General features: G+C 37.8%; 1 protein-coding gene across 4 annotated transcripts in view; it reads right to left on the bottom strand.

Moving 5' to 3' along the window:
• Positions 1-23,688, bottom strand: part of LINGO2 (leucine rich repeat and Ig domain containing 2) — a 1,387,358-nt gene that overhangs the window by 1,064,359 nt on the left and 299,311 nt on the right. Inside the window, exon 1 of one of the 4 annotated variants that reach the window (XM_089318115.1) lies at positions 15,738-15,983. The exons of the other annotated variants lie outside the window; for them this stretch is intronic. The gene's annotated coding sequence lies outside the window, so the exon portion shown is untranslated. Of the gene's footprint in view, positions 1-15,737; positions 15,984-23,688 lie in introns of those variants that run through there. 4 annotated transcript variants of the gene reach the window in all.

A 23,688-nucleotide genomic window follows, 5' to 3' on the forward strand; every position in this document is an offset into this window, starting at 1 on the left:
AAGTGATTTTTATATGTCCATAAGAATAAAAAGGCCATTGTTTTGTTACCGTATCCTGGCCCTGCATGCACTGTTGCAGCAAATTTTTTAGTTAACACAGAAGCACTAATCAACCAACTTTTAACAATAGACTTTGACTATGAACCTCAGCCTCACCTGCTTAAATGGCTGAGCACACATTACACACTGTTTCATTTTTTGACATTTTAATTTTAAAAAAGCTTGATGATTATAATTAGGTTCAAGCTTGTGACACCTGCCAGGTGCATACTTTTCCCACAATTTTCCCCCTTGTAAATAAGTTAGGAAGAAAGTCAACATCTTAAAACTCTGCATTAGTATCAGTAATGATGAAGCAAACTCCCTTACAAAGCAGCTCATTAAGCTAGAAATTAACTTGTAATGCCAGTAAAATGAAATTACAGTGCATGTAGAATTTTTGATTCTGTACTTATTCTCTTCTCACACACATATAACATTTCCCAAAACAGAACTGTTTCGTGTTTTTAAATCTAACTTAAAGTAAGAACATATTGTTTCACAGAGGGCTTTCAGGGATAATTTGATAAATTACTATTTTAAGGAAAATGGAGCTGCAAAAATGATTTTATAAATTTTGTAGACTGTCCTGAAGGAAGACAAGCTTCATGTAATTATGCTGTGATATATAGGTCCTTCCATGCTATATTTCACCCAACATTTAACTCTTCCATTTCTTTTGATAATCTGAAGTTTCTCATTTATAATGAGAAATTACATAATGCTTATTACAGAATAAATGCTTAAGGAAAAGAATGCATATACTGTTGCGAATTACCTGTTTTACTGATCTGGGATTCAAGTACACAGCCAAGCCAACATGCATATGCAGTACTTGTCGAGGCATGCAATACACTCAGCATCAATGAGCACATGGTAAGGCACATGTTAGGAACTAATAAGGCAAAGCTAGAAAGGGATTTCTAAGAACAAGCTTTCAAAATAATGCTATTCTCACCTTTATCATACTATATCAAATGTTATATTATAAAGGATAACACAGAATTGTTAAATATCAGAATAAAATACAATGCTTTTCTCTTTCTATGTACATCATTCTATGTACATCATTCAAAATGTGCTTTATAGTGATAGGTTGGCGATGCAACATGAATTCAATATAATCTCAACTATATCATCTACACCTGTGTTTACTACTCAAATAATTTTACTACTAAAATATGCTCTGATATTAAAAACAGATTTTATATGTTCAAGTGCAAGTTGTTTGAATTTGACTGTTGAACTTTGTAATTTCATAAAAAATCTATTATCTGGAGTTATACATATGTCCCTATGAAATAGTATGGAAGGCTTATTCTGAGTTAATCTGTAATTAAACAATTATAATAGGAGAAAATGCTTTGGTTCCTTAAGTAACTTGCGATCAGAGACTCAAAATGACACTGATTGAGTTTACATTTTCTCTTTACTCCTGTATGTTTCAAAAAGATACAGATTCCATCGTTGTCTCCTAACTGTTATTGCACTTAAACTCTCTGAGCCAAATCAGAGCTAACAGAACCTCCCATTATAGAATTGCAATGCAGTTTATAAGCCTTAAACAAATCATGTAAAGTTTATTTTCTTTTTCCTAATTGCAGCTTTCCTGGAAATATATAATAAAAGGCAAAGAGGCAAAAGGGCGTATGCATAACATGACTCAACTTTCATCTTTACTACTCTTCTATTAACCATGTGAGATCATATTTCTCCTCTGATCCCTCAGACATGGTCATCAAGCTCTGGCCTCAGGCTAGCTGAGTCTTTGTAAAAACATACATCTGAGCAATTATCTATATAATAATAGCACCATATTCCAGTTTGCTACTGAATTCAAAAGCTGAACAACCAGTAAATATAATCCAATTTTAGCAAAAGCTAGAAATAACTGCTAAGCTAAATTTGCCAAGAACATATGTCTACTTTCAAATATTTTTAATCTAGTGAGAATGAGCAAAGTCAAAAAAAAGATTTACAAGAATAAAACAAAATACAGAATTAAGTTATAGTTAGCTTTCATGAGTAGCAAAACAGAAAGCAAGCCAAAAAGATACTACTACTTTCAAAAGAGTAGTAATATCATAGGAATGCAAGTTTACATAAGCAAAAAAAAAATAATGCACCGAGGACACCTTTGCTTATAAACTGGGTTTTTGTCATAAAAAGTAAAAAAAAATGATTTATTAAAATATTGATTTATTTATTATTTGAAAGGCAGAGTTAAGAAAGAGAGAGGTAGAGACAGAGAGATAGATCTCCATACACAGGCTCACTCCCCAAGTGACCACAACAGCCAGAGGTAGGCCAGGCTGAAGTCAGGAGCCAGGAGCTTCATCTGGGTCTCCTATGCAGGTGGCAGGATCCCAAGTACTTGGGTTATCTTCTGCTGCTTTCCCAGGTACACTAACATGGAGCTGGCTTGGAAGCAGAGCAGCTAGGACTTGAACTAGTGCCCATATGGGATGTCACCATTGCAGGTGGAGGATTTACCCACTATGCTACAATGCTGGCCTCAAAATATGATTTTTATTTAAAATGGTACACATAAATGATATTCATTACCACTGAATTGTACTTCTGAATACTGTCACATCAGCTTGTTCCGATTTTTTCTGATAGAAGATAAGCAGTCACAATTTATACTACTTTCACTTCCCACAAAAAAGTTGACTTTCCTATTATATAGCTTACAGCAAGATAATAGATCATTAAAAAATGAAAGCATGCATAGGCAGAAGATTATTAACCATAAAGTACTCTTTTTAGTTATCAAAAACCAATTCTTCTAGTGCCAGTTGGGGCGCTGGATTCTGTCCCGGTTGCTCCTCTTCCAGTCCAGCTCTCTGCTCTGGCCCGAGAAGGCAGCAGAGGATGGCCCAAGTGCTTGGGCCCTCCACCCGCATGGGAGACCAGAAGGAAGCACCTGGCTCCTGGCTTCAGATTGGTGCAGCGCGCCGGCCATAGTGGCCATTTGGGGGGTGAACCAACAGAAGGAAGTCCTTTCTCTGTTTCTCTCTCTCTCTCACTGTCTAACTCTGCCTGTCAAAAAAACAAAAATTCTTTTATAAATATTTTTGTATAAACACATAAACATAAACAAATGTGCAGGATAAAATAAAACAATTATATCCAAAAGGGAGAGGGACAGGCAATTAAAACAAATAATCACAGACCAAATAATTATAATATATTTTACTGTGATGTAAAGCATGCTCATGCTCATAGTCTTTGCACATGAGATATATAGACTTGGGTCAGAACTACATGAACTAAGCTGGTTATCAGCATCAGGCAGTAGTTACCAAATCCACACTGAGAAGCACTTAATTTGGGGAATATTTAAACTACTTTTTTAGGCAAACAAAACAAAAAATATACTCTGATTTAAAGAAATCTGCAGAACAATGTTAACTTGACACAAACATAACTATACAATTATAGTTGTGATCTCCAACTAAAACAGCATCAGTGATAAATTTTGATGATATACAGTGATCACTAGAATGTTTTTATTGTTACTTTTTATTTATTAACATAAAGTGAATATATTTCATGAATTTCATAGATATTACAAGAATAGAAATTTTCAACACAATAGAAATTTCCTTCCTCCCTCACTCCTTCCTTCCCTTCTCCTTCCTTTCCTTTTTCTTCCCCAATACTGCACTTAAGAAGTTTTATTTTTCTCTTTTTCCCATCAAAAAACACTTGCTTATAGTCACTTCTTTTGGAAGTCACTAAGTACATGGGTTCTTTTTTGCAATCCTTACATGGCTTGTTAAGACATACATTAATCACCCCAGTTTCTGAATTAATAGTCTTGAAGTATGGTCTAAGAATCTGCATTTTCATCAAGTTTTCAGGTGACAAGTATCATGCTGAACCAGGGACCACAACTTGAGAATAATCACTTACCTGATGCCTTATCACAATATTTATATAGGTGTATGGTCAAGTACTTGTCTATTAACCCAAATTAAGGGCCACTACAATAGTACTGAAATCTAATTGGCTGTTAAAACAAAGCAAACCAGCATTGTGGCACAACGGTTAAGCCACCACAGGCCATTGTGGCTATTTGGGGAGTGAACCAGTAGATTGAAGCACTCTCTCTCTCTCTCTCTCTCTCAGCCTCTCCCTGTAAATTTGTGTTTCAAACAAGTAAATCAATCTTTAAAAAAAAAAAATAAAACACATGGATTGGTCACATTCTTGCTATGAAAGCATATAAAGAACAATAAATATTTAGGAGACACTTCACTGGTGAATCACAATTGGTTCAATCATTCAATAAGTTCTAGTTGAATTTCTAGTTGACTGTTTAGTAGGGATTAGGTTTACACATGTGAGTAAGTTATTTATTATCCCTGCCCTCATAGAGTTATACTGTAACAGAGAAGACAGCAGATATAAGTGTAATATAATTATGTTAACACATAGCTAGTTTCTGATTATGTCTCAGGATATTCCACAAAGTCTGATGGACTGTCAGTTTTCTGGCTTAGATATAACTTTAAACAAGGGTATGCTCTGAGTGGTTCCAATTGTTCTGGGGTCATCTTTTCTTTCAATGAAATCAGTCAAGACCGCATTCAACAATACTGTGAAAAGTTTAGTACTCTTCACAATTTAACTTAGAATGTTGGATGTTCAACTAATCAATCTCATATCTGTTTCTGCATGAATCTTCATTCCTTACTTCTGCTTACATCCCTTGTGACCATTGTTGTTGTTGTTGTTTTTTGTTTTGTTTTGTTTTTGACAGGCAGAGTGGACAGTGAGAGAGAGATACAGAGAAAGGTCTTCCTTTGCCATTGGTTCACCCTCCAATGGCTGCAGCGGCCAGCGTGCTGTGGCCAGCGCACCGTGCTGCCGATGGCAGGAGCGAGGTGCTTCTCCTGGTCTCCCATGGGGTGCAGGGCCCAAGCACTTGGGCCATCCTCCACTGCACTCCCTGGCCACAGCAGAGAGCTGGCCTGGAAGCGGGGCATCCTGGACAGAATCCGGTGCCCCGACCGGGACTAGAACCTGGTGTGCTGGTGCCACAAGGCGAAGGATTAGCCTAGTGAGCCGCGGCGCCGGCCCCCTTGTGACCATTGTAAACCATATTTGAATTTTAACTCCAGGGAGGAATATTGTCTAAATAAAGGCTGATACGTGAATCACACCGTAAAGATTTGAGTTTAATGAAAGGGAGGGTAGCAAACTTCATCACAGATATGGAAAATAACCAAAAACTAAATATTGAACATTTGGGTTGTAAAGTCCCCCTCCATCCATGAAGATCTCCATCTATGGAGAATTTTGTACTTTGTATCATGATGGGAGATCTATTGTCCTCTCTTATTGTTTCTTAAAATTCTTTTTTTTTTTCAAACTCTAGATTTCTGCATTCCTTAATTTAGGGGAAATTTTCCTTTAAAAAAAAAGGCTGTCATTGTGTTCTAATGGTTTACAGGACCAACCTCTGAACCTATTTTAAAGGCCCAGGGGAAGTCCTTTCTTCAAACAAACAAAAAGCCAAGGAAGTCCTCACAATTTTCTTGGTATAGAAAGCAGCAGTGATAAACATTTTTCTAATATTTGTTTTTATAATCACTTTTCCTTTACATTAAGGCATAGCCTTGCATAAAGGGAGAGAAATTCTGCTCAATAAATTTCTAAATGAGACAACATTCAGAAGTCCAGCTCATACAAACACTGATTGAGTCAAGGTAAGAATTTATTTTCCTGGGCTGAAACTATGAAATAAAACTGAGCAACCATAAACATGAAGTCCAATATTTAGAGTAAAACGGAAAATTGTGAAGTTAAGCATATTGCTGTGACAAAGTTTGTTAGAGGCAAACACTGTATCCATTCTCATTTCTATCTTAATAACAAATCTGCATTCATCTACAGAACAATTTTATAGTATTGCTTAAAAATAAATGTGGCCAATGACATTGGATCACAAGCAAAAGGGCCACTCGGCAATCAATAAGGATCACTTCATTTTAACCCTCAAATCATTGACCTTTGGTAAGTGTATCAGTCATTCCTGCTAAGAGCCTGGGCTTTGGTTTGGTGGTCAACTTGAGGCTCATTTTGATCATGTGAGTAACATTTTAAAAATGGCTCCTTCAAAACTACCATTTCTTTTATCCATCAACAGAGGATTAGCAAAGTACCTATTCCCTCCTCCTAAAAGGGTAACCTTTCTGTACTCCCTTCTATGATCCCTAATGTGACTAACATTTTGAAAATGGCTGTTCAAAGCAGGCATTCCTTTTATCCATTCAGAGAGGATTATCAAAGTACCAATTCACTCCCGCTTCCTCCTAAAAGGATAACCTTTTCATGTTCCCCTCTCTGATCCCTATGCCCTGCAGCTGATTCTTCCATCACGAGTTTGGGCAGCAGAGACATACAAACAGGTCCCAGGAGATCTCAGTGCCTATGGGGGAATCTGGAGGACCCCACTGTCTGATAAGGGGCAGGCTATCCAAATATGGATAAACTGATGTCTTCAAGCCTGCTTCACTGGTGTACCAATCAGAGGTCTAGCTTATGCTACAAGCACTCTGAGTTTCTTCTCAGGATAGAATCTCTTGTTCGGCCATGTGGACGCCTTTCAGGGTAACCCCATTTGGAATCACATAATGTTTCTAAGCTCTATCTATGTGCTAAGCTTTTTGTTATTGTTTCATTTAATTCTTACAGCACCTCTCAGAAGTAGCGGCAGATGTAAATCCTACCTTCAGGTCAGGAGTGAGAACTTGAGACACAGAGAATCACAGTGGCTGGAAGAGGGTCACATAACTAGTTCAATGGTGAAACTAAAATTTGAACCCAGGTAACCTTCTGTTAGAATTTGAGCATTAGCCACAGTGCTAGTCATGGAGACCCTAAAGTCCTTGAGGGGCCATCAATGGCAACAAGATAAGGCTCATGCAGTCCCTTGACCCTTACCCAAGATAAGTTTATGCAGCCCAATCCTGCATACCCAGCCTTGTGACATAAGTATTTGGAGCAATTTCTGGCTGTTGGGGGTGTGGTTTGAGTAGGGGGTTTTAAGATTACTAGAATCAAAGCCGAGCATCTGAGCACACGTCATTATTCTTTGGGCAGATGGAAATATTTAGGGATAATGCCTAGATCTTTGATATCACATGCATGTCATTTGTGGGAAAATATATCATGCTGCCAGTCCTATTTTGTGCGGGGACCTAAATAATGCTAGTTGTTATGACTATTATTATTATTACTATTGCTATTGAATAAATTGAAGTCAATGCCAGGGATACATTATGCACTAGAAACTCAGCATTAAACAAGAAAGGGGAAGGAAAAATAACAAAACAAAGTACAGAAAAAAAATCCAACAAAACAAGACCCAAAAGCTGGCATGCAAATGAGGTATAAACACACATTGAACAAACAAATGAATTAAAATATCATGAAAAATAAACTGAAAACATTTGCTGAAACTTTCAGGAAGCTTTTTGTTTCATTCTTCCCCTTCCCTTCTCCTTCGTCTTTGCATAACACTCCAATCCTGGAGTTGAAGCCACTATCTTGTGATCAATCAGAGGACTGAATTAGAGATTATAGAACAGACTGAGTCTCCTTGACATAATAACTCAGGATTGCCTAACTCCAATCTTTTACTAATTTTGAAAAAAATAAATTTTTGCTGTATTATAGTCTCTGTTATTTTCATACCCCCTCACTTAGAGGTTCAACACAATTTCAGTGTGATACATATGGCCTAACTGTAAATTTTCTTAAAAAATTCTGATTAAAATATTAATGACATGATCTGGTTATAAAACAAGACACAAAATTAGGTTGTAAGAAAGGTATTGAGCTTACAAAAAAACAATCAAATAATATCTTCATGCTATGTATTTGAGAGATCATTTCTAGAAAACCTGTATTCACATTTGCACAAAATATTTTAAGAAATATACTGAGCAACCACAGTGACTCCATCTAAAAGATCACTAGGAACTAAAGGGAGATATATCTATTTATCAGTGCTTTCATACCCTAAAACTATGCCCCATGTATATAAGAGATGATGTTAACCTTCTAATAAAGTGATCAATATTAGTCTAGCCCTCTCCCCAATTTAATGGTCTTTCTGTTTCCTGCAATATAGAAGTAGACACTTAACTAGCACCTCTGGAGATTACCATTGAATATATACCAAAGATCTGTAATTTATCCTTATGATCAGTAAGAGCCACTCTAATATTTAGTTGTTAAAATCTCTAATAAGGAAAATGTATGGGAAGCAAATAACAAATAGTGAAATTAATGTGAAAATTTCATTAAGAACAAATTACACGGTATGAGAATATACATTTCTGAAGATACAAACATGCATGTTTATATCAGTAGTCTTAAAAAGCTTCTAGAAAATATGCATTACAAAAAACCTGCACTGACATCAAAAATTTTTATTTCCATTTTCACAGTAACTCTTTGAAGTACCTTTATATGCCCATTCGTGAAAAAAAAAAAGAACTCATTTTCTCAGACATACCTTTGCAGTTTAGATTAAAATGTAAATAAAGTAGCAACATCAGAGTTAATCTGCTTGAAAACATGATTTCCAAATTAAACAGAGCAATTCCAGTTCTCTTTGGCCCCTACCCCAGTATATATTCTCCATGTCCCTAGTGCCACATTTATCTTGCTATCAGAAAAAAAAAAATGTCATGATACACAAAACTAGGACATAGGCAATAATAACAAAACTACAACAACAAAATCAAATTTTAAAAACAATCTAATAAGCAAAAATCCTATTAGCTAGCTGTATGAATTCAAGAGAATCCACTAAGAGACTAAGTTAATGAGAAAATGTACCCAAAAGATCTACATAGAGAAAGGGATATGTACACTATATCCCAATATGCTCATCTATGGAGGCTCCAGCTTCAATCTGTCAAGAATAGGTAAGAATGGCTCAACAAATATGTTAATACAGACATTTCTTTGTTGCTTACCTTCTATTCCCATCAGACTCCTAGAGGATATTTATCTTCCTACAACCCAAAATATATGAACCACAGATGATAGCCAGACTTACAAGTACACTGCTGAACTACTTCCCATTACTAATGAAGTGAAGCTGATGCGCCTAATGAGTTTACTCCCATTTAACCTATCTTAGAGTCATGCTTGAGGGTTTAGCCATGAATCTGTACGATGACGATGATTGCCATTATGGGAGACATTTCTTATCATTTACTACATTTTCTGCCTCAGTAGTCGGTAAGCCTACATGCCAATCCCAGGGACAATCATTATAGAACCGCTTATCACGGACACCTTTTCCAAGAAGCTCACTATATAACACAGCATGCAATCTTCTGTGAATTATTATGAATGAGTTATACCAGTGGATGGCAAAGTCCTGAGTCAGAAACACATAAGGGTCTGTAGTCAATCCAAAAACAATCAAGTCCATGAATCACCAGTCAAAATTACCACAATCAGAAATACCTTCTAGGCAACGGACACAAAGTTAGAGGGGGGTTTATGATTATTTCATTTAGTAGTATTATGTAAAAGATTACATGAACATACAAGGGTAAAGATTATTTTTCCAGTGTATTACAGTTATATTTTCCATATCAAAGTGACATTTCAGATAATTCAAATAGTTCTAAAATAGATGAAAAAGAAAAAACAATTCATATTTCTGACACTCAGCACAACTATTGCTAATGTTATATACCATGTCCTTTCAGACCTCTTTTATTCAACGTACACTTTATGTGGGACTAATCTAACTATAATTAAACTTTGATTATGCTTTCCTCATTTAATTTAACTTAGGGCATTTTTCCATGCTTTATATATCAGTAAAAATACTATATAAAATATTACAATATAATTTTTTAACCAGTCCTCTGATTTGAATGTTCACTTTCAATTATAAAATCATTATGGCTAATAACATTGTATAATTACTTTTAAATACTTATTTATTTATTTCAAATGGAGAGTGACAGAGAAAGAGGGAGAGACAGTGAGAATAAGACACAGAGGGAGAGACATCAAGAGATAAAGAGTGAGAGACAGAGAAAGAGAGAAAGATGTTCCATCTGCTGGTTACTCCTTAAATACATGCAACAACAGGAGCTAGGCCAGGCTAAAGTTAGGAGCCAGGAATTTGATCCATGTCTCCCACATGTGTAGCAGAGGCCCAAGTACTTGAGCCATTATCTACTGCCTCCCAGGTGCTTTAGCAGCAAATTGGATGCAAACTGATGTTAGACGCTCTGATATTGGATGAGGACATCCCAAGAGGTGGCTTAACACATTGTACCATAACACTTGCCCCAGAATATTTTTTTTACAAACAATTAATTAAGATTGGTATCAATAAAGGATTGATTTTATAATACATACAGCTGCATATTTATTGAAGGTCAGTATAGTACATCTAATGTGATTTTTAAGTTCAAAAGTTCAGATTTGCTATTAATATAACTACATTTCCTCTTTTGACTAGACAAACACCTTTGTTGTCATTTTCTGTTGCATCCTTCTTCATTAAATGTCTATGCCTTATATAACATTCCCTCAAGATTTCATTTGTTGTTAGGAAAGAACTAGTTAGTCCAATAAAAGGCAATAAAATTGGGGTGGCTTGGAAACATCATTATACTTTCTTAATTTCTGTCACTATACACAAATATATGTATCTACACAGCATTCTCAAGGAAATTCATACTAAAGAACACTTTAGAACTCTCATATGAAGTAATAGGTCAATAGGGAAGATATTCTATAAACAAGAATATTAGTCATTCTGAAATCATAAAATGCCTGAGTAACTAGTTTTGCTACATCTGCATATTCACAAATACACAGAAACAGTAGTATTGGCACCACCAAATCTCCAATTATCTCTACACATGTATTTGTGCAGGACCAGAAACGTCTTAGCTTAAATGCTGGTCAAGCTCTGAAAAAGTGTTAGAAAGTCTATATCGTTTTAGCTAACATAACATAAAATCACAATATGATAGCAAAATCACTTTAATGGCACATGTGGGAATAGAAAAATGAGAGGAGCCTTATATTGCCAAAACTGGTAGCTTATCTTGGTCACAATGAAAAAGTGGAGGTTAAATAAAGTCAAACTGTTCACTCTTTAATAAATAATTTTAGATATTCACATTTCTATTCACTAGAAAGAAGTAAGACACTGACAATCCATCACCCTTTTACATTTCACCTATGAATGTGAGATTATCAACTCTAAGTACTTCTCCTTCCCTCTCATACTCTCCTAGATACTTGATTCCATCTCCAGCCCAGAAGCTATAACAAGTTTGGTGGGGCCAGTGTCTCAAAATTTTTTAGCTGCAATGACTGACAAAACAAAAGCAATAGCAAAAACAAACAAACACACACACAAAAAAACACAAAGTCATCCCTTCATACCAATAACACGATTGCAAATTTTTCCAAAACTATTTGATTAAAGTAATACAGGTATTGTTTTCCCAGCATTTGGAATTCTGAGGACCTGCTAGACCTAGTAGCTTGAGAGGGAAAAAAAATCTGTCTGACATTGGGCAAAAGTAGAGGAAGGAAGCAGAGCCAAGAGATAGGGGAAAAGAGGAGAGACAGAGACACTACCTCTTAGAGTCTAAAACCCTGTTGCGTCTTGAGTCAATGCGCCAATACCTTCCATTCTTCTCCATTATCTACTCTTCAGTCCTCCCCATCATGCTCTGTGCATTGATGAAGGGACTGTATTTACAAGGACTATACAAAAGAGCACACTTGCTTTGGGCTTCATGTTAGCTTTAATCAAGTGCAAACACCAATGAGAGATGAGAGAAGGACAAAAATGGTAATCAGGGTTTTTAAGTTTCCAGGCTTCCCCTCTGAGATACTGAAATAGGCTTGCTGTTGTGCTTTAGCTAAAACCTCAATTCCCATCAGTTGGTCCTCTCCAGGTCCCTGTAACTGCTACCTATCCTCCTCAAGGCCCTAGGCTCAAAAATACATCTTGGCACACAGGCCCCAAACTTCTGTGCTATCTATTGTGGGTTCCCTCTACTCTTCCCACACTTTTCCCCATATTTTCTTTAAAAAAATTTCTCAAGTTATTAATGTTAGTATCGCACCTGTTTATTGTTTGATTGTCACTGATAAACAAATCCTTCATAGAACATTTCAATTACCAGAGCAGACACAACCCTATTTTGCTTCATTCAAACTACTGCAAAGTGTACATTTTGTCACTTGTAACAAAATCTTATGAAACACCAAGTTTGTGCACCCACTGATAAATTTGGCAGGATCTAGTTTCTCTTAAAAGGGTTGAATTAATTTCATGAATTAGTCAAAATTGCATCCATTCTTTTAGATGGTAAAAGTCAGGATATTTTTTTTAAGAAATTAAAAATATGTGTGGCTCAATGGATGTCCACTGTAAGTCAAAGGAGAAGTTAACCAGAGAAAATGATTAAGCTGCTGAACAACTTAATGAAAGTCATGACTGGATTAAAATCATATCTTTGTTTTTTATTTCCTGAGTTTAATACAATAAATGCATTCAGAAGTGAAAAATAAATGAGAGTGAACAAATGAGCATTTACTGATATGTGTGCTTCAACTCTATAAAACCCCTCACACACTTTCTGTTAATTGTCACTACATCATGACACAGGTAAGGCAAGGACTCTGAGCTACTCACAGAATGTGGTCAGCTGAATAACAGCTTTCAGAGAGGTCCAAGTGTTAATCATTTGAAACACAAATGTCACTTTATAAAGCAAAGAGGACTTTCCAGGTATGATTAAGTTAATCTTTTTGCAATTGTGGGGAGGAGGCTGGTATTTTTGACTGGACAGGTGAAGCTTAAATAGAATTCCAGTGTCTTCATGAAAAAGAAACAGAGATTTGATTACCTAAGAACAATGTTGGAGCTGGCCCTGTGCAACAGTGGGCTAAGCTTCTGCCTGTGGTGCCAGCATTCCATATGGGCACCAGCTCATGTCCCGGCTGCTCCTCTTCTGATCTAGCTCTCCGCTGGTGGTCTGGGAAAGCAGTGAAAGATGACCCAAGTGCTTGGGCCCCCGCACCCACATGAGAGACCTGGAAGAAACTCCTGGCCCTTGGCTTTGGATCTGCCCAGTTCCAGCTGTTGAGGACATCTGGGGAGTGAACCAGTGGATCAAAGACCTTTCTCTCTGTCTCTACCTCTCTCTGTCTGTAACTCTACCTCTTAAACAAACAAACAAATAAATAAATAAAAATCTTAAAAAAAAAAAAGAACAACAACAATGTTAGCTTGCTGCACTGGCTGTGAAGAAAGAAGGAAGAGCCAAAGACCAAGAAATGTACCTGAGAAAGGAAAAGAGATTCATTCTCCCCTAGAGTTTAGTCCTAAAGAGAAAGCTCAGCCTTGTTGGCAACTTGGTTTCACCTCAAGGAAACCGATTTTGGACTTCTGTAAAAGAAGTAAAAGAATCAACGTGCTTTATTTAACCCAAATAGTTAGCAACCCTAGGAAACTAATATACAGGTACATACTTGTTGAGTTTTTTTAAATCCCAAGAAATTAAATCTGTCAATGACTATAATCATATTCTCTGAGAAAATCATCAGTGAGTACTTGCCATCTGTACAGGGAGATAATGATAGCATGCATGTGTTCACTGAGGAGCACTTTCCTGTTGCCCTAGGCACTTCTCAGGTGTATCTATCACATATCTGGCAGATGTGCTGACCAGGGCAACCACATTGCCTCACCCGCTTCTGCAAAGTTACCAGCAGAGCTCGCTGCAGACACTGACTCCCCATGAGTGCCCAAGTCCCCTTGTAGAATCTTACCAGTGGTTTTACACCCAAGTTTTTGATGGCCAGTTTGATTTTGGAGTAGCATGTGTTTCTTGGTTACTAATATGGATGCTCTCACAGACCATATTTGTGTTTAGAAGCTTTAAAAATAAGAGACAAAAAATCCTTTAGCCCCTGTGGCCCACTAAAATGTGATCAGCCAAAAATACTTTGCCCAGCATCAGAAAAAGAGAGACATCTGTTGGGGATTTGGTTCAGCGTGTTACAAGAAAGAATCCTGGAAGAAAAACAGAAATGAATTGCTTGGCATACAACAGGACAGAAACAGGCCACTCAGGGGACAACTGAATACAGACGGCATAAGAAAGAAGCTTCCCCCTCAGGAGCTATCAACTAATAATTACTGATGAAGGGTGTACAAGAGGGACAAACCTGGTCCAGCTATGAAAGCAAACAGAGAACTTCTATTTTCTGTTTTGTAAAATGGACCAACTATTAACTAGTGAGTGGCTAAAGAGCATTTGAAAGTAGAGGTGTAAATAACTTAAACGTGGCAACTTCTTGTAAGCCAGTTCTATCAAGATAAAATTTGAAAAACTGGGAACAACAACAACAAAGTAGAAAAAGTCACCGACTCTAACAATCATCCTTAGCCTAGAAAAGTTTGCTTTAAAGAAGCACATAGCAGTAAGACTGGTTATTTTCTTTTTTTTTTTTTTTAAAGCATTCATTTATTGGCTTGTTGATTTATTTAAGAAGCATTCAGAAAGCCCATCTACTGATTCACTCCCCAAATGCTAGAGCTAGGAACATAAGTCAAGTCTCTCACATGAGATGCCAGGACCCAGTCACTTGAGCTACCACTGCTGCCTCCCAAGGTCTGCATGGCCAGGAAGATAGAGTAAGAAGCTGGAACTGGGTCAAACCCAGGCACTATGATATGGAATAGTCATTTTACCCAGTGTCTTCACAGCTCGGACAAATGCCTGCCCCAAAAGTGATCATTCTCAAATGTAAATCAGATCATGTCACTTCCCAAAAACCTCCAAAGGAGGTCACATTGTTCTTTTAATGTAATTTAAGCAGCTTAGCACACCATGTTACGATCTGATCTCTGCCAACTTTAAGGTCATTCTTACTCTGTGTACTTGACATTATCCAGGGTTTCTTTCAGTTATTCAAAGTTTTTTTTTCTCATTTCTAACTTTGCACAAATTATTTGATCTATGTTCTTCATATCAGAGAACAAAAACAACTGGTTTACATTAAAGTAGGAAAGACAGCTCCATCACTTAGAAGTGTCCTCCTATAGAAGCTTGGAAGAAAAATGAATGTCAACACATGCTGTCCTTTCTCTTATCAAGACGACATTTAAAAATAAGCTTATTATAGCTTTGCTGTACCTACATGTTTTTAAGTGTCAGAAATACTGCAGGATTATATTACAAAGAGTTAACCTTCTAGGTGCTCCAATGCAGGGTGCATATATATTTAAAAAGTGCTATATCCACTTGATGTGCTATATCCACTTGGCCTCTTTGTCTCACCTTCACTTAAAATCTTTTTTGTGTGATATAATTATAGTCACCCTTGCTCTCTTCTGATTATCATTTGCTTGAAATATGTTTTTTCATTCTTTTACTCTCAATGTACATCCTGCATATTTCAAAATTGATGAAAGAAGAGATTTTAAATATTCTCAGCACAAAAAAATGATAAATATGGGAGTAGCGGATTTGTTGATTATCCTGAATTAATTATCCCTCATTCTAAACATATATAAAAAATCACATTGTACTTCATAAGTATATGTAATTATTAATTATTAAGATAAACTTTTTTAAAAAGTTAACATTTGAGTAAAGAATTAACCTTACCAATAGAGAGGTCTTATCTCTGCTTGGCTCCTGAGAAATGTTCTCTAAGCCCTGTTGGCATGAAGCTGACACCCTTCTCCCCACCACCACTAAGGGCTAAGAGGCTCTGCTTCATCAATGCAGGAATTCAACCATGTGTCCATGATGAAATCCCAGTGAAAACTCTGAACACCAAACTTAAGTGAGCTTCTGTGGCAGGCAATAATCTAAGTATATCATTGCTAAATACTATTAATGAGGTCCATGACTCCACTGGGAAAGGACAGCTGAAAGCTTCACGCTTGTAACTCTTCTAGACTCTACCCTTTTCGTCTCTTTCCGTGTTTTAAATCTGTATGTTTTTGCTGTAACAGTTAATTTTATCACAAGTCTCAGTGTTTTCTGTGAGTTCTTTTAGCAAATTATAAATACAGATTGTAGTCTTGGGGACCCCTGAAATTTTTAGAGAAGGCTGCTCTCAAGTGAACTACAGAAGACAAAACTAGTTTCATCTGCAGAAACTTAGGTAACTTGTTCCATAAGGCACAGCTGATAAACTCAAAGCTTTACCTCCAAGCACATGGGTTCAGAACAAAAAGCTATGTGAATTACTCTTGCCCCTGAAATGTGATGGGGAAGCTGAGAGGGTACTGAAATGAGGAAATCCTCTGTAGTGTTCAAACATTGCTTTGGACATCTTTACAAGAAATCATGGGGTTCCTATATCAGAAAAACTTATAGTGAAGTTCTACATTGGCATTTAACAGCTATTGTTCTGGGAGCAGGCATTTAGCCTAGTTGTTAAGATGCTCTGTTCCACATCAGGGTTCCTGGGTTTGATTCCCAGTTCTGGCTCCTGACTACAGCCTCCCACTAATGCAGACTCGGGAAAGCAGTGGTGACAGGCAAAGTATTGGGTTTCTGACACCCAGGTAGGAGACCTGGATGGTATTCCTTAATCTTAGCTCAAGCTCTGGCCCAGCTCCATCACAGGGATTTGGGGAGTGAACCAGCAAGTGTTTGTCTCTTTCTCGCTTTCTTTCTCTAGGTCAGTCAGTTTGTCTGTCTCTCTCCCTCTCAAGTAATTAAAATTATAATAAAAGAAAAAGAAACAAACAACAAAAGCCCACCGGCCTTGTTCTTAACAGAGGTTTTAGAATACTGCATGCAGTTAGAGGTCACTCCATCATTTTAGTTAAGCTCTACATATGCTGACTTGGCAATCATTTAATCTTAAAACATAATGCAGTAAGCCTTATCAGGAAAACAGAAAGGTTGTGAAATTCTTCCTCCCTGCCACAGAGATATAGGAATTGTTTGTCTAAAACATGCTGTTTTGAATGCTGGTATACCTCTGCCTGGGCGTGCTGTTTTAGTACAGCTTACATTTCTTGTTAAGTTGCACAAAATTACTATGCACCACTACATATCTGGTATTCTACTTCATGGGCTATTTAATGCATTTCTAAGAGTAATTCAGTCCACCAGTTACTACCTCAACCAAAATATAACTTCAATGAACTGTATTTCTCTCTTATTCTAATTGTCCAGGCAACCAAGACACCTCTTTCACTTAAACTCCCTGCCCATCTCTACCTGGTTGCCTTCTCCTCATCCCTTGGGTTACTATTTAAATGTCACTCTCACTGAGAAGTCCTTTCTTACACCTTTCAAAACTGTACTATTCTGTTTCACAAATATTCTTTCTATACCACTTTTTTTTTCTGATAGCATATACCAGAATTTTGGGTTCTTTATATTTTTGGGCAGTTTTTTAACATCTGCTTTTCAAACTTAATTGTAAATTTACTCAAGAAGGGATCATACTTTTTTTTTTGGCTCACCTTATTTCATCAGCAATAATCACTGCTCTGGGCACACAATGCCACTGAAAATAAAAAAGGGACTAAAAAATGTTTAATGACTCATTGTAGCATTGTGCGCATGTGGATGTGTTATATAACTCTGATTTGCCATTAATCAATTACTCTTTCTGGGGCTAGTATTGTGGCATAGCAGGTAAAGCCTCCACTTGCAATACCCATATCCTGCAAGGGTGCTGGCTTCAGTCCTGACTGCTTTACTTCTTTTTATTTTTTTTTAAGATTTATTTATTTATTTGAAAGGCAGAGTTACAGAGAGGTAGAGAGGTGGAGAGAGAAAGAGAGATAAAGGCTCAGAAAGAGAGAGAGAGAGAATATGTTTCATCCACTGATTCACTCCCCAAATGGCCAGAAGGATCAGGGCTGGCCCAGACCAAACACAGGAGCCAAAAGCTTCACCTAGGTCTCCCATGTAGGTGCAGGGGCCCAAGCATTTGTACCATCTTCCACTGCTTTCCCAGGTGCATTATCAGGGAGCTGGATCAGAAGTGGAGCAGCTGGGACTTGAACTGGCACACATATAGGATGCTGGCACTGCAGGCGGCAGCTCTACCTGCTAAGTCACAGTGCTGGCCTCTCCTCGCTGCTGCACTTCTAATTCAGCTCCCTGATAATGTCCTGAGACAAGCAACAAAAGATTGTCCAAGGGTTCGGGCCCCTACTCTCACATGACAGAGCCAGATAAAATTCCTGGCTCCTGGTTTCAGCCTGGCCCAGTCTAGGCCAGTGAGACCACCTGGGGAGTCATTCAGTGGATGGAAGATCTCTCTCACTATCTCCCTCTCTTCGTCCCTCTCCCTCTCCCTCTCCTTCTCTCTGTAACTCTGATTTTCAAATAAATAAATAAATCTTTAAAAAGAAGAAAATAAATAAATTAGTCTTTCTTTTTATTCTTTCCCTGTGATCTTTCAAGTGTTATGGGCATTGTGAATACAGATCAGAGTAGGACATAAAACCAAAGATTCTCCCAATAAACCATAGTACTTCCTGTAAAATTGAGAAAACACAGGAAAATAAATCAATGTCTACTCCTCTAGTGAAGAAACAATCTGACAACAAGAGAAAAGGGAGATATGTGAGTTCAAATAATTGAGATTGATACTTCCAAGTACTGGAGAGATTCTAGTTCTCTAAATCTATTTCCTGAAATGAAAAATGGGGAAAGTCCTTACTTCTCTGGATTTCTATAAGGATTATAAGAAATAATGTAAACAACATGTTGAATACAATAGTTCATATGCAATACTTGATAAATATCACTTCCCTTTAACTTTATAGGATCTGCTGAATATTAATAAAAACCAACAGCTTCTGCACACTTACTTAGTGCTACAAATGGCTTTAGGCTCTTTATGTGTATAATACATTTCATCTTAAGCCTCTATGAAGCTAGTGCTCTGTATCATCCACATGACACAGATGAGCAGACCAGGGTACACTGAAGTTAAGTTACTTACCTAAGGTGAGAAGTTAGGAGGTTATTGGGCAGTTAGGAAAGGACCCTGTTGAATGAGGACCCATGTTTGCACTCCATGGTTTAGACAAATGGCATTGCCCCAAGAAAATGAAAAGATTGCTCATAAGAGACTACCGTGGATCCCATACCCACAGGTAACAACATGAGAAACTAAGTTCTGGTGTCATACCAGAATGTACCACAAAGCAATATGTCTCAATTACTTAGCAGATTATCAGGTAGGCATTATCTGCCTTAATTGGTCAGGTGCATAATACTTTTCAACTGTCACATCTCCTAAGTGGTCAACATGGTAATGTTTGTTAACTGGTCAGGAACCCCTACTCCTACACAAGAGACATGGAAAAAAAAAAAAGCAAACAAGACCCCGATGTATTAAAACTACATAGAGGAACTGATCAATTGATATGCAGTCCCTATACAAACTCCCAATACCCAGAACTTGACAAAGCCCTCCTGGCAAGCGGGAGTTTCTCTCAATGTAATCTACTTTCATTTGTTTGTTCACCATCCCTAAACACCCTGCATTACCTGTGTCATAATTCTTCATTATGTGAGAAAAAGAAATAACTTTGAATTTCTGTAATATTAAGGTTTCATAGACCATGAGTTTCAGATTTGGAATTCAGAGCCAAGCAGCCTAGGTCCAGCGTCTGTGCTCCTACTTAGTATTCTCTGCTGTCTTATCAGCAAACAGATGAACAAGTACTCACCTACCAAAAGTAGTTGTTATTTTATTTAGGCATTGCAAATTAGAGTAAGTATTTTTAACCTGATTCTGAATGAACTTGAGACCTTGGGGTTGGAGTTATGGCATACAAAGTTAAGCCACTGCCTGTAGTGCTGGCATCCCATTTGGCGGCCAGTTCAAGCCCCGACTACTTCACTTCTGAACCAGCTCCTTGCTAATACTCCTGGGAAAGTCCTTGGGCCCCTGCCACTCATGTGGGAGGCCCAGATAAAATTCCTGGCTTTGGCCCAGCCCAGCCCTGGCCATTGTGGCCATCTGGGAGTAAACCAGCATATGAAAGAAATTCTCTGTCTCTCTCTGTCTCTGTCTCTCTCTCCACTTCTCTTTCTCTATATCACTGCCTTTCAAGTAAACAAATAAATCTTAAAAAAAAAAAAAGAACCTGAGACTCAGAAAACTTTAGTGATATAGCCAAGATTTCTTAGCTCATAATCCTTTCAAATAAAATTTGAACATATTTCTGCTGAAAACTATTTTATTTTGGTCTTAGAGAACTTCACTGAAAACTTTTTATCAAATTCCTCACATCTTTCTATTAAAAGCTATCTCTATTTGTCAATTCCACATATATACATAAAGGTAATATTATCACAGAATAAATATTATTATAGCCATTTCTGCTACTATTAAAGTTTCATTAATCTTATTTCATTTAGTCTAAAAGACAAATATACCAATCCTTATACCCATTCAAGGTCTTAATACCATCTCTGGTTGGAAAAAAAATGGTACAATGTATTTGTTGTAACCAGCTTTTAAAAAATAACAACTGATAAAACCATACACTACTTATTAATTTATGATTGCTTACTGATGGTGTGCTTTACACTAATGAGAAGGGCATTCATATCACATTTTCTGAAAATATAAGAGGCTGGTGACTGTGTTCTATATGTGGTAAATACCTCTAACTCCAACTGCTTGTACCCAGATTCTTCCACTGCTCTTTCAGCAGACAATGCAGTTATTTCTGTTTTTAGTGACTACTGATTATAGTACTTTTAACATTGATTTGTTTCATTTCAATATAAAAGCAAAACTGAAATACTTAGAGAGAAAGAGAGAAAATACAAATATTCTCAATTACGTCTATTAATATCACTTTTCTTTGAAGTCCATATGTCCTTTCAACTTCTCCAAAATTAAAATGTAACTATATTGTTCCATAAACACAACCATACATCTCCCATGGATGGTATCATGGTCTTCTAAAGCACTGTTGTTGTGCTATTGTCTCATTTTACTAAGCGCTATGTTTTTCTTGACCGTTATCCAGTTATCCCATTTTGGGAAACAGTTACTAAAATATTGCCCTTTGTTGCTTTGATAACCATTCTTTATCAACAGCTTGATTAATAAATATTAGAATTGTATTCTTAGGATAGTTTTGGAAACAGGATCATTAAACCAAATGGAATGAAAGTGTTTTTATGGATCTTGGTTTGGCATAGCAGTTAGAATACAAGTTGGGATGCCCACACCTGTTTTGGAAAGCATGGGGCTTGATAGCAGGTTCTGCTCCTGATGCCAGTTTCCAGCTAATGGGCACTCAAGGAAAAAGCACCTGATGGTACAAGAACTTGGGTCCCTGTCACCCATGTGGGAGACATGGTTTGAGCTCCAGGATCCCTGCTTTTTCGCAAGTATTTGGAAAGTACTAGTCAATGGGAGCTCCCGTACTCTGTCTCTATCCAACAAATAAATAATCCTTAAAGTAATATTTCACTTTATCTGTAAAGCAGATTGATTGATGGACATTCTCTTGATCAGGGAAAAATAAAACATATTCAGTAACAGCAAAAATAATGTGCTTCTGCTGGCATCGCAGCTCACTTGGCTAATCCTCTGCCTGCAGCACTGGCACCCCCGGTTCTAGTCCCAGTTGGGGCGCCGGATTCTGTCCTGGTTGCCCTCTTCCAGTCCAGCTCCCTGTTGTGGCCCGGGAAGGCAGTGGAGGATGGCCCAAGTGCTTAGGCCCTGCACCCACATGGGAGACCAGGAGGAAGCATCTGGCTCCTGGCTTCAGATCAGCGCAGCACGCCAGTCGCAGCACGCCAGCCGTAGCAGCCACTGAGGAGAAAAGGAAGACCTTTCTCTCTGTCTCTCTCTCACTGTCTAACTCTGCCTGTCAAAAATAAATAAATAAATAAATAAATAAATAAATAAATAAATAATGTGCTTCTCCAGGCGCAGCAAGTTAATCCTGGGATGGCAGCATTCCAAATGAGTGCCAGTCTGAGTCCCAGCTGCTCTACTTCTGATCTAGCTCTATGCTCATGTGCTAAGGAAAGCAGCGGAAAAATACCCAAGCGCTTGGACCCTTGCCACCCATGTGGAGACCTGGATGCAGTTCCTGGCCCAGCCCTGGTCATTGCGGCCATTTGGGGAGTAGACTCACTAGTTGGAAGTTTGAGCACACCCTCTTTACCCTACCCTCTCTCTGTGTAACTTTATCTTTCAAATTAATAATAATAATCATAATAATAATGTGCATAGATAGAATCCTTTTTACTCTATGGACCTATCAGAGAACTTTAAGTACTGGCAGTCTTGGAACCCTACAGTGTGGTTACATGGACTCATTTCTCCACAGACCATGTCATAATTCGGTTTCAGGTTAGGCACAAAGGCCTACTGAATTGATAAGGTAGCTGAAGTATAGTGACAATAGTCCAAGAGGACTTCCTACTACAGTGATAGGCTTTCCCACACTCAATGCATCCCTCGATCAAGTGAAGGCGTTAAAGAGGAGCATTTATATTTCTAACATTTGCACTGTCAAGGACATGTAAAACAGAATGGGGTGAAATAATTTATAAAGGGTTCTAGAATGGTCATGTGAAAAATAACTGGGGGTGCTTGCAATATGACATAGAGTAATCCCCTCACTTAATGATAAAGAAACTAAAAGCCCTGGTAGGTGTGGGGACCCATGGCTGGCCATGGGCCCACATGCTAAGGCTTGGCTTGCTGACCATTGGCATTAGTTACTGCTGTGTGGATGTTTATGGTTTCTGTTGAGCTGTGATATCAGGACCGTTTCATAACCCCAGGCTAGAGTCAAAACAACTATGGCCTTGGGGCTTCCCGTACTTCTTTTCCCACTGACCAAGGCTGAGAAAACACCAGGTGGAAGCTTGTTGTTAGCACCCAAGTCGCCTGCTACGTGACCAGGAGCTTGATTGGATGAAGGCGCATGATCACCTTTATGGTTGGACAAGGAGCGCATGGACTGTGCGTGATCAGGCACCCGATTAGAGCACCGCCGCATGGACTGTAGCATGGACTAAGCTTGCTTACATGCTTCTGCAATGATATACTATATAAGCCATTTGTGATATAGGACAGGAGCTTCCCCTTTCTTTCGGAGCTCTCCTTGCTCAAGGGTTTCTTTTTCTATCCTGTTTAAATAAAAGTCTACTGAAGACCGATCAGCTGGGAGCAGCGTCGTTCCTTCCCGGTCAGGGAGTGACAGGTAGGCAGTAATTTCTAGGCAGCATGACTGTGTGTGCACTCACGTGAGCTTCTGCAATATTGTCCAGGGCATCAGAGGAGGTTGCTTGTGGTGGCAGTTTGAGAAGGCGGAAAACTGAAGGAGCACATGAATAGGCCAGGGACTGGACTGTGGATTCTATGACAAACTTATAGAGTTGGGCTAAGTTTCAAACTCCATCAATGACCTAATGTAACATTTTTATATCTTGTGGAAACACAAATTCATAATACAAATTAAGCAAACCATAAAAAGTAAATTTTAACATCTAAGAGTTTGAGTCTTAGATGCTTACCTAAACTGTAAAGTTATTTTGCTTGGAAGAAATTATTTTATAAATAGCAGACCTCCACCTGTTTGCCTTGGTT

Source organism: Oryctolagus cuniculus, chromosome 1 (genome assembly GCF_051225735.1).
Source record: "Oryctolagus cuniculus isolate XC-2025 breed Fujian yellow rabbit chromosome 1, ASM5122573v1, whole genome shotgun sequence".
In the NCBI taxonomy this organism is placed as follows: Eukaryota; Metazoa; Chordata; class Mammalia; order Lagomorpha; family Leporidae; genus Oryctolagus; species Oryctolagus cuniculus.